This window comes from Crocodylus siamensis, chromosome 1 (genome assembly GCF_052110815.1).
Source record: "Crocodylus siamensis isolate JL-2025a chromosome 1, ASM5211081v1, whole genome shotgun sequence".
Taxonomy (NCBI): domain Eukaryota; kingdom Metazoa; phylum Chordata; order Crocodylia; family Crocodylidae; genus Crocodylus; species Crocodylus siamensis.
Genome location: NC_143395.1, coordinates 398,323,187 through 398,338,513, shown reverse-complemented (window position 1 = coordinate 398,338,513; position 15,327 = coordinate 398,323,187). Strand labels below are relative to the sequence as shown.

General features: G+C 44.7%; 1 long non-coding RNA gene across 1 annotated transcript in view; it reads left to right on the top strand.

Moving 5' to 3' along the window:
- The window catches only part of LOC149875269 (uncharacterized), a 228,116-nt gene extending 216,926 nt beyond the window's left edge, over positions 1 to 11,190 (top strand). The window contains exon 3 of the long non-coding RNA XR_016440018.1: positions 10,244 to 11,190. This is a non-coding gene — a long non-coding RNA (uncharacterized LOC149875269). The remainder of the gene's footprint in view (positions 1 to 10,243) is intronic.
- The last annotated feature ends 4,137 nt before the right edge of the window (positions 11,191 to 15,327 follow it).

Genomic DNA, 15,327 nt, shown 5'->3' with positions numbered 1-15,327 from the left:
AATCGTTAAGTTTTCTAATACCGTGTAGCCAGTCCACTCCCTGTGGCATGGCAGGGTATGGAGAGACTGATGGTTTCCAGGCTGGGGAGAAAACTGACCTAGAATGATTCCAGGAGAAGCCTGGGAAGCTCTGTGGGGAGGAACATACTTGAGGGTCAGCTGAGTGGTAGTAGACAGAGAGGCCAGTGAATTGGCCTCTGTGAGCACTGATGGGTTAATTAATGGCAGCTGCTGTGCCCAGAAGCAGGAGGGGAGGGGGAGCGGTCACTCACAGCTGCAATAATCCAAGACATGGGTGAGAGGAGCAATTGGCTCCTGTTTGTTCTGTTGCCTTCTATTTCTGTTGAATCTGGTGGATGTGGAGGGAGTGTATGGGTGGTGGAGCTCCCAGCCAATGGTGCCCTGATTTAAACATACAGGTCAACTGAATCCAGCAAGCAACAGCTGGCCCTTAAATGGGCCAGCCCTAAAATTTGGACTGAGATTGCAGTATGTGGCAAGACTTTTCTTTTGGTGGAGTATATAGCATAAAGGTGAACTGCCTCCCGTTGTGTGATTTAACTTTAACAACAAGCTATGATCAGTGAGAAAGGCAAGAGGTGGTTGGCAACTATAGGCCAATTTAGGTCAAGGGAGTACCCTGTCCTAGGCACCTATACCTGACATGCCCACATACCTGAATGCCGATTACAGAGAGGATGGAGATAGGCTTTTCTCTTGGACATAGGGGAAAGACTTAGGAGCAAGGGCCTCAAGCTTCAACAAGGGAAATTTAGGCTAGAGACTAGGAAGAACTTTCTGACTATGAGGATGGCGGAACATCGGAACTGGCTACCTAGAGAAACTGTAGAATGTCCATCTTTGGAAGTTTTTAAGAGTAGGTTGTCGGGGAATAGATTTCATAGATTTCATAGACATCAGGGCTGGAAGGGACCTCGGGAGATCATCGAGTCCAGCCCCCTGCCCAAAGGGCAGGAAGAATAAAGGCCCCAAAGTCATGGTGGGCCGAGGGTTCGTATACGGAACAGGCGGGATTAGCAGTGAGGAGTCTGAGCGGTATGTGGAATCGTGCAGTTTCAAAAATAGTTGAATTTTATTTATTTACATTTCTGTAGCATAAGTAGGAAGTTTGCTTCAGTTATAGTGCTACCAAAACGAACAACAGAGGGGTCTGTTGGCCCACAGGGGTCCTGAGTGAGCCCTTGCTTTCTACCCTGAAGGATAGGTGCGGCTGCCCACTCACTAGTCCCAGGGCTGGTCAACAGCTCATTAAAGGGATACGAACAACAAAACTGTAACAGGTTGTGACGCCAGTCCAAAGTGGAATCAATGCTGGAGTTGATGGAGAATGATGCTGAGGTCAGTGCCAGGTACGGTGAGGTAAAGCGTGATCTCAGTAAGTCGGGTTGATTGAAATCGTGGTCAGGGTTGGTGCCAGAATCAGTCCGGTACTCAAAAGATCAAGACAGGAAACGAAGAGAAATCGAATAGTCAAAATCGCAGCGAGGAAGAGACCAGTGGGCTAGAAGCCCTCCTTAGGAGTAGCCCCTGCAGCCGCAGCCCCTGCTCTAAGGATCGTTCTCTCCCTGTGAAACAGTCCCTAGCCTCTGCTCACAGGTCGAGAAGAGTCTCTCCTCCAAAACACACACACACACACCACCTCACCACCCCGGAGGGGGGGTTCACAAGCCTTTTATATGAATTTAGTGGCCAATCAGGCTGCTTGCTTCATAGAAATTTCTAGTCTAATTACATCATGCAGTCAGTGAACTGAGAATGTGCGTTAGATCAGATTACCTCATTCTCTGAGTAAACTGAGCATGTGCGTTATGGCAGTCTTGATTGACAAGACTTGGGGTCGAGCAGGGGGCACACGCTGGGCATGCAGTGGAATTTTCTGCTTGCTAAGTTTGTCTGTGCATGTTCAGATCTAACTCTCTGTGTTATCAGCATACATACAACATTTTGGTCTGACATAGGTTAGAGACATTTGGCTGGGATGGTTTAGTCGGGGTACTTCTGCCTTTGGCAGAGGGGTGCTCTAGATGGCCTCATGAAGTCCCTTCCACCTCTACATTCCTATGATCCTATATAATCTTTCTTATCCAAGTATGTACTTAATCTTTAATCTAGACTTTCATCCTCTTATGCAATGATTTCTGAAACATCCTTTTCTCTGTCCTAGAAAAAATCAATTTATCCCCACTCATATCTATTTGGAATGTCACTGCATAGATCATCCTCATTAGCCCGTTCCTTTGCTACTTCTTGCATAACTACAGGATCTTCATGGCCTCTCTTCTCCTATCTGTCAGAGTCCTGGTTTATCACTTTTGTAATAACAATAATAAATAATAAATATATCTGTGAGCTCTGATTTGCTACCAGGATGATGACTGCTGAGTCCTATGATGCCTGTTTTCATTACCTGCTTGTTAATGTTCAAGCAGACTCTTTCATAGTTTCTCTCATGTGGTCCCTCATACTGGGATGGATCTTCCCTTGAATATCTGCAGTCACTTAATCCATTCTTAAAAATTTCATTTCCCACAATGCTACTGGTATACTGATGCCATTTTCTGTCATGGAGACTAATACTGTTTCCTTTTTAGCTCATACTCCCATCTCTCTTCACCCATTTAACTCGGCACATCTACACATGCAATTGCTGTACATGAATAAAGTCCAGAGCTTATTGCTCTGGAGTTTTTTGCTTCTGGGTGTGACATTTGAATGTGTTCCCAGGAGCAATTAATTGCAGCACAATCAGCTCCAGAGTTTATTCATGCGCAGCATGTGGAGCCCAGCTGGAGCAGCCCTGGCTGGCAGGAGGCCCTGGGGGATCAGCCTGCCAGGCCAGGGCTGCCCTCTTCTCCCCTTTGTGCCCGAGCCAGTCCTGTCAGCTTCCACACATGTGCTGCTGCTCATGAAAAAACACCATGGCAAGGTAATATTTGTATTTAAAGTACTATCCCGCTGTAGAGTTTATTAGTTTCCTGTGCCCTAATAGGGGTGTAGCCCAGGTAACTTGGGCATATATTCGCTTTCTCCAATTGAAGGGGATTGTTAGCTGGCAGGTATGCTATGGGGTGGGAACTGCAGATCACTCAGTTTCCCTCCATCCCTATAGAACCAGGCCAGGACACTTGGGGGACTTAACTATATACAAATTTATTTACATTATCTTATCACAAGGGAAAGGAACATGGATAGAAACATATATATAGATATCTAAACCAGTAGATATAAAGATATCTAAACCAGTAACAAACCTCTCGGTAAATGACATAAAACCTTATACCAGTGCTCCAGATACAGGTAAGTCACAGGTAAGTATCTGATCTGAAACAGATAAACCCCAAAGATAAACTCAATTCTGAGGGGAAACCACAATGCCCTTGGGCTTTTTCCAAGCCCTACAAAGAAGGTAACTTTAGGGGGGGGCCCTCTCCGTGGGACCTCCCATTTCAGGAGCCTTTAACTAACCGGGGGGGAACACTTCCCTCCCCTGTGTGAATCCTCTTTTCCCTGCAACTCATGGCTCCCAAGCCTGGAGGGTGGCCCTTGTCCTCTGCGCCAGGCTTCTCTCTTGCTTGCAGTGGGCTTCGTGTGGGGGGGTGAGGGGGCGCTGTCCCCTGGAGCAGGGCTCCGCTATGCAGGGCTTCTGGGGCCTCTGGCTTGGCCCTGTCGGCTGGCTCAGTAGTCCAATCACCATCTGGCTCTCTGGACTCAACCTTTTGCTATGGGTCAGAAGCCTGGGCTGTCTCATGCACTCCCGGACCCTCCGTGCAGTGCCTCCTGCACCGAGCTCCCAGCCTTGTTCCAGAGGTTGAGGACCTGAGCTGCCCAAGCACTTCAAAGATCATACTCCATGCACTGGCCTGTGCAGCGTGTCTCTGGCTGCATGCCACAGGTTGCAGACCTGAGCTGCCTCATGCAGCTCCCAGGGTCTGGATGCTGTGTGCCATGCTGCACACCGAGAGCCTAGCTGCTTGAGCCATCTGCTGTTCCCCACTGATGTAAGTCTTCAGGGGTGCTTCTGGGCTACTGCTTTGCCCTGCTGAGCAGCTCTCCTCAGCTCTTCTAAGCCCCGCTCTACTTTCTTCTCTCTCCCAGATATGCTCCCCTCATGCTGGACACACAACTCCTTTTATATGCTCCAGGGCTCCACCCCATGAAGTCTTCCAGACCTGAGTGTTGTAGTCTACAATCAGGTCCATGGGGGGAGGGGGGGAGGAGGGACTTCTTTCCCCCTCCACCCAGGAAAGGGGCATGACTGAACTCCTCTTGCTGCCTCCTGATTGGGGGATGAGCTCCACCAATCAAAACAGCAAGATTTCAAGCCTGGGACTCAACCCAAGCTCCAAAAGGCAAGCCTGCAACAGGGGCACATGTGTAGATGGTGAGACATTTACTGTGGAGCTAGTCAGCTCAGCAGTAAACGTCTCGTATAGATGCACCCACTGTCTCTCATCTTTTACTTGGATAATAGACTCCTGGATAGAGGCTTTCTTTATTTTGGAGTCCTGGTCCATAACAAGGTCTCCTACATTTATGGTAATAACAGTAATAAATAATAAATATATAAACAGGCAGTTGTAAAAAAGGAGCCTAAAATTAAAATTCAACTGCTACAAACAAGTAAAGGCTATTATCCTGTTTCTACAGTAGGAAAGTGCTTCAGTTTAAGTCAGTCAGCTTGTTGACATTCACAACTTTGTAATAGACTAATTTTCTGGTTCGCACTGCCAGGTCAGCCTTAAACCAAGTTCTCCCACTTAAAAACTGGTCACTTCCAAACAGTTCCTTTGGACCTTGCCTTTCTACTGTATATTTTATACCTCTTTTATGGATAAAAAAGGCTGCATATTTCAGTATTATCAATGTTACCTTAAATCTATTTAACTATTAACTAAGTATTATATTATTTTGCAGGATTATATTCTGGTCTGGAAGTCATTCCAGACACCTTAACTCTCTATGAAGAAAGGGAAAACACATACACTGACTTTAGATACATGGATGAATTTAATTCTGGTAATACTTATTTCTTATAAACTAACAAGAGTAGATGAGTGTGTGTGTCTGGGTAGCACAAGGTTTTGTGGGCTGAAGCACACTTCATCAGATGCTGTGAAAGACATGCACAAAGCTGTGCATAACATGTGAATGTTTTTTGTAAAAGGCAGTAGGTGGGGCAGGGTGACATCTTAGAGACTAACTAATTCAGAGACAAAAGATTGTATAGGCAACAGCCTACTTCATCAGAGTTAGCTCTACTCAGTTCTTGCAAAGCGTATTCATTTGTATGCACCCTCGGGAATGGTTCCAGGCTCTAGATATCAAGTAGATAGAGGAGTCCTCCTTTGTAGACCTGGCTTAGAAACCTAAGCTTCAGAGCAGGATAGAGGTTCAGGTACATCTTAGCACTTTGTATTGGACAGCTCTAGGCAGTTCACCACATTCAGGTGCTTTGCTGTGCCATTCTGAGGTACCTAATTCTCCCATGAAATGTATAGGGAGCGTAGGCACATAACTGGTGTTTTTTTCCTTTTCAGGGACGAAGCTAAAAGTTAGCTCTTGCGATGCCAGCATTGGAAGCACCTTAGTCTTTCTTTGAATATGCGCCCCCATCACTAAACAATCTTATCCAATGCCATTCTTCTGAAATGTGTGCCAATAGCTCAAATCACCCTTTTCACTCTAGCCTACCTCCCTCTATCTAGACCATCATTTTTGCTTATCTCCCCTAATTTGGGAGAAACCAATCCTTCCAGTCATACAGCCAGGCCAAGTCTAAATCTTGCTGCTTCCTTCATATCATTCAGATTCATCTTTTCTCTCTACCACAGTTTTTGTTTAGATCTTCATAATGATACATCTGAACTACTGCATACTCTTCCTTCCCGTTGGCCTTAACTGCAGTGCTGCCTCTAGTAAATAAACACAAAACTTTGATGTGAAGAATACCTTCCTACCTTCTCACTCACTCTGAACAGGATTGGTTGGAAAATAAGAGCTTTTTCTCATTGAAAAGTTATTTTTAAAATACTTTTTCACTATAATTTTCATTTATTATATATATTTATATTAAATTCAAGGGTTTTAAGAAAATATGTCATCCTTCCCTTTGTTCAGTGGAAAAAGAAAGGGAAATAAAAAAAAGCAGTGACAGAGAAACCTAAAGCTTAAATCAGTTTCACTCAAAATCAGAATTTTACTTCTCAGTTAACTTTTCCAAATGACGCCAGATTTGTATGAAAATATCCACATCCTTTCAAGAAATATTTTTCTCTCACCTCTGTTTTGAACAAAGTAACATTCCCTTTCAGTTTTTCTTCCAATTGCCATCCTTCACCTGTGCATCCAGTTCAAGTTTCTTGTACCTTCACTGCCCTTCACAACTTGTCTGGAGCCTACCCAAGTGCTCTTTCATGATCTTATTACAATAGCATTAGCCGTGTTCACTCAGCCTTTACCACCAAGCCTTGACCATTTGCTACCTCTGCTCACTCAAATACCTTCATACCATCTCCTATCCTGCCCTCATATGTTTAAGGTTCATCTCTAATATAATGCCTTCCGAACTTTGCCTCTTTACCACAGATAGGTGCAGATGGTGATCAATTTTCTTTAGAGTTGACAGGGGATAGGACAGGAAGTAATGGGCATAAATTACATCAAGGGAGATTTATGCTGGAAATTAGGAAGGATTTTCTAACCGTGAAGATAGTTAAGCATTGGAACAGATTTCCTAGAGAGGCTGAGGAAGTTTTACTTTTAGGTAAGAAAAACATTTGTCTGGGATTATTTACCCAGGGGTGATCCTGTCTTAACTGGAGGGGGTTGGACTTGATGATGTCCTAAATTTGCTTCTAGTTCTATTTTTCTTTGAGTCTATAGGCTATCATTATCTTTTCTCCCTCTAACTTCTATTTATGTACCTGTTCCTCCCTGCACCATTTCTTGCCACATCTAAAAAAGACCCCCAAACAAAACACAACCTCCCCCACAAATGATCTAGTAACAACCATGCAGGTAAGCAACAAAACTTTGCTAATTACCATCTCATTCATTTAGTCTTTTATATAGCCTTGTACTTAAGTCTTCTTCTCTTCTTCCTTTTTATTAACTCTCTACTAGGTCCAGGACTGTCTCTCTCTCTGTTAGACTGGCAGGAGACATGCACAGACGTAAATAAGCACAGTGAAAGTTCTGCATTATGAAGAAGAGAACTGTAAATAACTTTATTGTAAATAATCCTTTACATGAAGAAAGTACCTTTCCAGTTACAAAATAAGTGCTTTACTATTTTATTATGAATAATGGAGTACATTTTAGAGACAGGACTCCATGGTGCATAGGGAGAGAGAGGCTACAGACCATGTTCTCAACTGTTGCCACTGATATGTTTTCTTTTAATCTTTTAATGTTAAGAACGTGCCCATGTTGGGACATCCAGGGTTGGATTTTCAGAGCTGACCACAGAACACCTGAAGTTAAAGAGAACGCTGGGTACCTGTCATCTCTGGAAACCATATTCCTTTTTTTTCTAGCTTATAATCAAGAATAAGTGGCCACTTGTGAAAATGCCTTTGACTTGTCCAACGTCACATAGAAAGTCCATACCAATGCTTGGCCTAGAATCCAGGTTTCAGAACTCTCAGCCTCATAGCACACATGATCTACATTTCTTTCTATCCAGCAAAAAAATGAAAGAGAAAATGTTGGGGGTTGTGTTGTTGTTCTTTTATGTAGAGTTGCTACCCAGCCAAATTTTTAGCACTTAAAGAAGAAAACTTATAGGAAATATTAAGGAGAACCATGCATATTCAATACAATGCACGTTCATAGAGAAAATAGATCAATAATGAAGTATTTGAGAAGCTGGGGACATTATACACATAAATACACTTTGTTTATGTCTCTCAAATGCTGGCCTCTGGTGAATGAATGTGCAATAGTGACTTTTGTTAGAAATGTACCTGTCAAAGGATGGGGACAAAAGCTTTCACATCTGCCAGTTAAAAAAAACACACCAGTTCATGGGGCTTTATTGAAGATTTTGCATTGAGAGGACCAAGCAACTGTGTCTTGTCTGTCATGCTCAATCAATAAAGACAGCTAGTGACGTGAAGCAGAAATTCCACCTGTACCGAAAAGTACTGGGCACCATGTGAGGTTGTTTGGAACTAATGTTGATAGCTGGGTAATTCAGAAATGATGATGAAAAGCTCATGACATGCTTGAAGGATAAATAAATCAGAGAGGAGAGCTGGGAAGGGCCTGCTATGTCATTTTGTCTGTTCTCCTGTAAAGGGAGGACTGTTTCCTGTGGAGGCACAATAAAATCATGTTTGAATATTTTTAGCACAGGCAAGAGGAGAGGCTTCTGTAGAAGAGTGTTACTAAAACTGAACCTTATCTTTTAGTAACATTGTTCTTATCAGTGAAAAGTGGTCTCTGATTTCCTTTTTTTAGTTTTATGTCTTAGTCAATTGTGAATCTATGAAAATATTTTCCCTTTCACACTTTTCTCCTTTCTTTTGTTCAGTAGCTGAAATATGGGCCCTGGTCAGCGCAGTACTTGATTAAATGGAACTGGTATACCAATGATGACCCCAAATGGCGCTTGCCCTTAGATGGGTCGTGGGATCATCATATCCTCAAACATCTCTGAGAAAATTTGGAAAGTAAGCACCCTGTTCAAATGGAAGCCTGGTACCTATGGGAAGATGAGTCCGAAAAGCGCCATAAGCGCACCCTTGTGGCTTCCTATAAGGATAATGAAGAAAAATTTAAAAAGCAAAAGCCAGAAGAGCATCCTGCCGACTACTATTCTTGCCTGATCCAAGCCTTTAAGGCACATTCTGGCAGTCAAGACCCAGAGGCTAGCCTTTCTGCCATGGTTATTCAGACCTTTGTTTTGGGGCTGTTACCTAGGATCTCCGAGTCTCTGCAAAACACTGTGATCAGGTGGGAAGCAAAACCCCTCACCGAAATTTTGGTTGCTGCCACTCATTTCTATACTAAAACCCAACAGCAAAAATCAAAGGCTCAGGACAAGCTGATGGCTTTGCAAATCAGAGATCTCCAGGGTGGCGGCAAACCATGGTGCCCTGCAGCACCGTTTTGCTCAGCCCGACCACCCAGTCCCTCTGACATTCCCAATGATGTCTGCCACTACTGTAAGCAAAGAGGCCATTGGAAGAATGAGTGCCTGAATAAACCCCACTCTCAGCTAGTCCCCCTCCATTTCAGCCAGGCGCCTACCGAGCTCCACCGCCTGGACCAGCTCCTCTCCAGTCCCTCAAGGGTGAAAATCAGTATTAGGACAGCCGAGAAGACTCAAAGACTCTAGCCCCTTTACTTTCTGCCTTATCCAGTGCTACAATACCTGTTACTGTGGGAGGACGAACTGTTCCCTTTCTTGTCAACACTGGTGCTTCTTTGTCTATGCTTAGCTCTGGTTTTGTTTCTAAGGTTCCCGTTTCTGATAAAGTAATCACTGCTGTAGGTATTGGGGATCAACCCATTGACCACCCCATTACACAGCCGCTTTCGTGCCCTTACTGAGCAACACGCTTTTTTGCTGAGTCCTTGCACCTCTGTAAATCTGTTGGGGCGAGACCTCCTTTGCAAATTGCAGGCAACAGTTCACTGTTCTCCAGATGGGGTTTTCCTCACATTACCCCAGACTCAAATTCCTGCCTTGATGATGACACTGATGGAACAGGAGCCTGAGTCAAATTCTTCCTTGTTGCCACAGGAACTATTGGCTCACCTTTCTGGGTCCTTTTGGTCCCACTCCACAACTGATGTGGGACTCCTCAAGGGTGCCGTCCCAGTTTCTATGAAGGTTAAATCAGGAGTGTCTCCCCCATCGATCCTGCAATACCCACTATCAGTTGCTGCCTCAGAGGCATTGCTCCTGTAATACAGGGTTTCCTAGAACAGGGTGTCCTTGTACCTGCCTGCTCCTGTTGTAATACCCCGATCCTTCCAGTCTGAAAGAAGGAGAAGTGTACACCTGAGGGGTTGCCTGTTTATTGTTTTGTTTAAGATTTGCGTGCTATTAACAATTTTGTGATTCCCTTGACAGCTGTGGTACCCAACCCTGCCACTGCACTTGCTCAAATACCTGCTTCTGCTCTTTATTTTTCTGTGGTGGATCTCTGTAATGCTTTTTTTTCTATACCAGTTCACCTCTGACTCTCAATATTTATTTGCTTTTACTTACCAGGGCCGGCAATACACCTTCACCCATCTGCCTCAAGGTTTCTGTGACTCACCCAACATATACAGCCAACTTCTCAAGTCTGACCTCGGTACAGTCCAGCTCCCTTAGCTGGGGGTAGCTGAATTAGAAAGAGCTATTGTAAACATTTCGGGAGTTATGGAGAAATGTTTTTAATGCCAGTGCCGGTGCTTTAGGAGCTCTTAATGATGAAATCACCCAGGTAGGGCAGGTGGCTACCAAAAACCATATGGCTTTGGATTATCTCTTAGCTGCCCAGGGTGGGGTCTGTGCTATTATTAATCACACTTGCTGTACCTGGATCAATCAGCACCAATGACTGGAAAAAGACCTCCGCACCACAAGAAGGCAGTTGCAGGCGATCCATGTGGTTTTAGAGAAGAAACCCTTCGATTGGTGGGGGTGGCTACTAGATTTAGAGGGATGGTTGAAATCCCTGCTAAAATGGTGTACTCTGAGTTTATTATGCATTTTTGCCATTTTCATTATTATCCAAATGATTCTGTGTTGTTTATGCTGTTGTCTATCAAAAACTGCTCAGAATGTTTCTAGGCTCTCTAGGACTGAGTTACAGATGAAGGTGCTCAAGGAGGTGACCTTTGAGTGTGAATGACAAAAAAATGTCAAAGGCCTTATGAATATAGAGGTGTAAGCACAAGTGCTTACAAGAGGGGAATGATGAGGAATGGAAAAGTACTGAAAGGAGTGTATATGTGTCGAGTCAGGATGGGGAGGAGATGTGATGTGGGTAAAGGCTGAGTGAGAACACAGTGGCCTTCAGGATAAGCTTATCAGGAGACAGCTTGAGAAAACTCGGTTGGCTCTGCCAGACACCAAGATGAGTTGCTGTCAGACTACTAAGAGCTTCTTGCAAGGCAGGTTGACCTGTATGTGATTTAACAGTATATAAAGAAGCCTGTTTTTTACTCATGTCGAGCATCAGCTGCCTCTTGCTGATCTCCCATGGCCATGCAAAATAAAGCGCTTCTGTTAGCCAAACAGTGATCCTGTCTGAATTTCCACGTCACCCTACCTGTGGTTCTTGAGTCAAGGGTTGACTAATTCATTCTGGTTTGTTTTGTGATTCTGGTTATGCCATTTAAGTTCACTTGTAAATAACTTTTCCTATTATTCTTGTTTTGTACATAAAATGTAAATAGTTAAATGTTAGACCTTCTTGGGACCATGGGCTGTTCTGTGGGGAGCAGGGGCCAGTTGGAAAGTAAATTGGTGCTGGCCAGAAGCTCTGCCCCACTCTCACCACACCATCCCTGATATTGGGAAGGGGTGGCAACTATTGGGCCGCCACCTGGGTTACACTAAGAACCAAGGTTGTTGCAATTGCCTCTAGGTTTCCAGATGTTTGTATAGATTGACTTCATTTCTGCCTTTGGTGGCCTCTGCTTAGGGTGACCTTATGTCCTGGTTTTGTTGGGGAATTCCCATTTTGTTCACCTATTCTGGGCATCCCATCTGTTTAGTCAAATGAACACTTCTGTTCTGTTTTCAGTAGGAATGCATTAGTCATAGCACTTTCCAGCCAGAGGGCATGATAGGAAGTTGCTAGTCGCCCAGTATCCCATAATGCTCTTAGGTGTTCCACAAATGTCTCCTATTCTACAGTATGCTCAGCTGAGACCAGATCTTGGAGACAGCTAACTATGCTGGAGAGTTGTGTGTGCATACAGGAGAGTCCCATTTTGAGACTCGGGAGACACGGTCACCCTACAACTGCTCCTTTTAAAATTCCATGTAGACTGCTTAAGTCTCAGCTGGAATACACTATATCTGTGGCTCTCTACCTCTGACCCATGGACCAGAACCACCACGTGGGACTCCCCAAAGGTCCAGAAATTTGGCAGCTGTTTGCCACTGTAAGGAGTGTGACTGCAATCTCCCAGGCTTGGGGTTGCACGGAGCCCAGTATCAGGCTCCCCCTACACCCACATTAATCTGTGATCATTGGCACTGGATTCATAACCCAGATACCTTGTTCCAGGCAGACCCAAACCCTCAGACCAACCACAATCTCTTCATTCAATAATAGGCAAATGTTATGGATACAGTGACAGCAGATAAGAATAATGGAAATGGTTATATATCTACCAGTTCTAGAGCTGTCACGAAGTCAAGGCATATCTGCCCAGTATGTGAGCTTGACTCTGAGGGTCTCTCTTGAATGTGATATGTCAGGAGCTTGTAGGTTGAAGGCCGAGGCCCATCTTCCCTCCCCCCCCTCCCCCCCCCCCAGTGGAGTGGGTGGGATGTGCTGGTGGTATTATCTCTGTCCATAGTGACTTCAGATTTCCCTCTTGGGGACTTTTTGCTGCTCTGAAATCCCTCCTTTTGTATCCTTTTCATCTTCTGATGATTCTTCATTTCTGGGCATCATTGATTGCTTTCCCACCATCCATGTTCTGTCCTGTCAGCATATACCTTTGTTTCACAAACCCATCACATGCACACTTCCCAATTTGGTTATATACTGGTTTTCCTAATTTGATCCATCTACCAAAATCAGACATTCCAAGGGCTCTGCAGTTTGGTACTGTGACCTGCAGAATCCCTTATCTCTATTTGGATACACTGTTCATGTTATGGAACAGTGTGGTACACGTCTTCAATTTCCCAGCCTGTGTATCTGCTGGCTTCAGACCCAGTGGGCTTTGAAGGAAATTTGTCACAAATAGGCTTTTAGAAGCCAGTTAACCCTTACCATTTCCCTGGACCATTGCTCTAGTGTAATGGTCTGACACCCTGAGGGGCCGCGGCTACGACATGACGGTGGACGCGCTCATCATGGGGACGCTCGGAGCCTGGGACCCCAGCAATGAGAGCGTCCTCCACGCCTGCCGCGTATCCCGCCACTACGCCAAGCTGATGTGCTGCCTCATGGTGTCCGACACCATCCGCTGGTCCCGTGACATCTACGTGGAGCACATCACGGGCCACAGCCAGTACATCGACCCCTCCAGACCAGCAGCCTCTGGACCGGACCTGGAGGACGCCGCCGCCTGAACTGCCCCCCCCGCTTCGCTTCGCGTTGAGAGGACTTCGCCGCCCGGATGACCGCGCCCCACCTGAAGAGGACCCCCGCAGTCGGACTTTATGGACTGAGATGCTCTCTCCGAGCCACTTCCTCCAACATTGCGGACCCCTGTAATGGGTATGTGTGTATCTATTTCCTTTCCCTCTAAGCTTCGTAACCCCCCCTCCCCTTCCCCCTTCCCCATCCCCCCACCCCCGGGCTTAGTTGGCTAACACTGTATGGTATGTAACCTAGTCATGTTCCCCTCCTCTCCCCCATCCCTCGATTGTTAGTCCCTCGCTTGGGCGCTTTGTATTTCCATCTTAGCTTTGTCATCTTTTTCCTGGATTCCCCATCCAAAACATCTACTTTACCTACAAGCCAGTTCCCAAAAGCAAACCTCAAAATACAGTTTCCTAGCCATCAGTAATGGGATCTAATGTGTGACCCCACAATTGTGCCTTCTGCCATACTTGCATGGTGTGGCAGGAGGCAGAATTGTGTGGATCATGCATTAAATCCCACTGTGCCTTTTTCTGCATGTGTAGAGGGGGCCTAGAGGAAATCAATAGGATGGGATGTACCACTTGTTTAAAATTAAGTAAATGCTAAGGTTTTAAATGACGCACCTGCCTTTTGCTTGTCATACATTTTAGTTACAGTACATGCTGCAGTTTTTCAGGGATAGCTGTGTTTCCAACCAGAGCTAGGAGGGGGGAGATAAATATGTTTTATGGAGGATTTTGATATCTCTGAATTTGATTTAATTCTAGTTCAGAATGGAGGTCACACATTTTGAAATTCTCCATGAAAGAATGTAGATCAGTTGATCCTGGAAGCTGAGGCATCTTAGATATCTGCCAGCAGGATGTCTGAGGGACACATGGGCAAGCTGGCTGATGTGGGAAACCTGGCTGAATCTGCAAAATCAGAATCAGCTGCAAAAATGGAACCATCTCCATGGCATGTTTTGCTAAGCTAACATGTTCTGATGCCACAAAGGGAACACCTACCATTAGCTATAGTTTATTCAGAGGGGTTTTTTTCTCTCTAAGTCTACATTTCTTTCCTGTTCAGCTAGATGGAAGGTTGTAGTCTCTGCCTTTCAGTTCAAAGGTACCGGCATTGCAAGCAACTCTTATCTGTGGTACTTGCATTCTCAAGCATAAAAGCTCTGTAAAAGCACTGACAAACTGAAGGTAGTTCAGAGAAGAGGAACTAAACTGATCACAAGAATTGGAATGGATTGACTTATAAGGACACATTAAAGCAGCTACATGAGTATAGCTAAGGACAGTAATGAATAAAAGGACAGGATAACATTCTACAAAGCGTTGACATCAAGGTGGGTGAGAGAAATTATTTAGTGCAGTAGATAGAATTATAACTAGGAGTAATGGGATGAAATTGAGAGAGGAAATTTTACACTGAATCTCAGTAAAAATTTCCTGACAGTGAGATATATTAGGCTCTGGAATAGCATCACAAGGGAAGTGGTTGAAGTGTTACTGTTTGGGTTATTTAAAATGAGATTTGGAAAACAACCCCAAACCCCAGGAAAAACCCTGCCTCACTTTTTCCCATCATTGAGTTGTGTGTTTATATAATACAAGATTATGAATTAATTGCACAGGACATTGTGCTAGGAGGAGGCAGAGGAAAGACAAATATCTTCATTACCAGAGAGAACACAGAGAGATATTAACCAAATCTACTTCCTTTTAGAAAGACTTATATTTCCAAATTTCACTGAGTGAAACCCTTTATTTTAATCCTTAGATGCAGGGGTAGCAAATCCTTAGATGCAGGGATAGCAGTGGACATAGTCTTTCTGGACTTTAGGAAGGCCTTCAACACTGTCTCTCACCCTGTTCTCATTAAAAAACTGGGGGACTGTGGTGTCGACACCTACACAGTCAAATGGGTCGCCAACTGGCTGGAGGGCCGCACCCAGAGAGTGGTGGTGGATGGGTTGTTTTTGACCTGGAGGGATGTGGGCAGTGGGGTCCCCCAGGGCTCGGTCCTCGGGCCCGCACTGTTC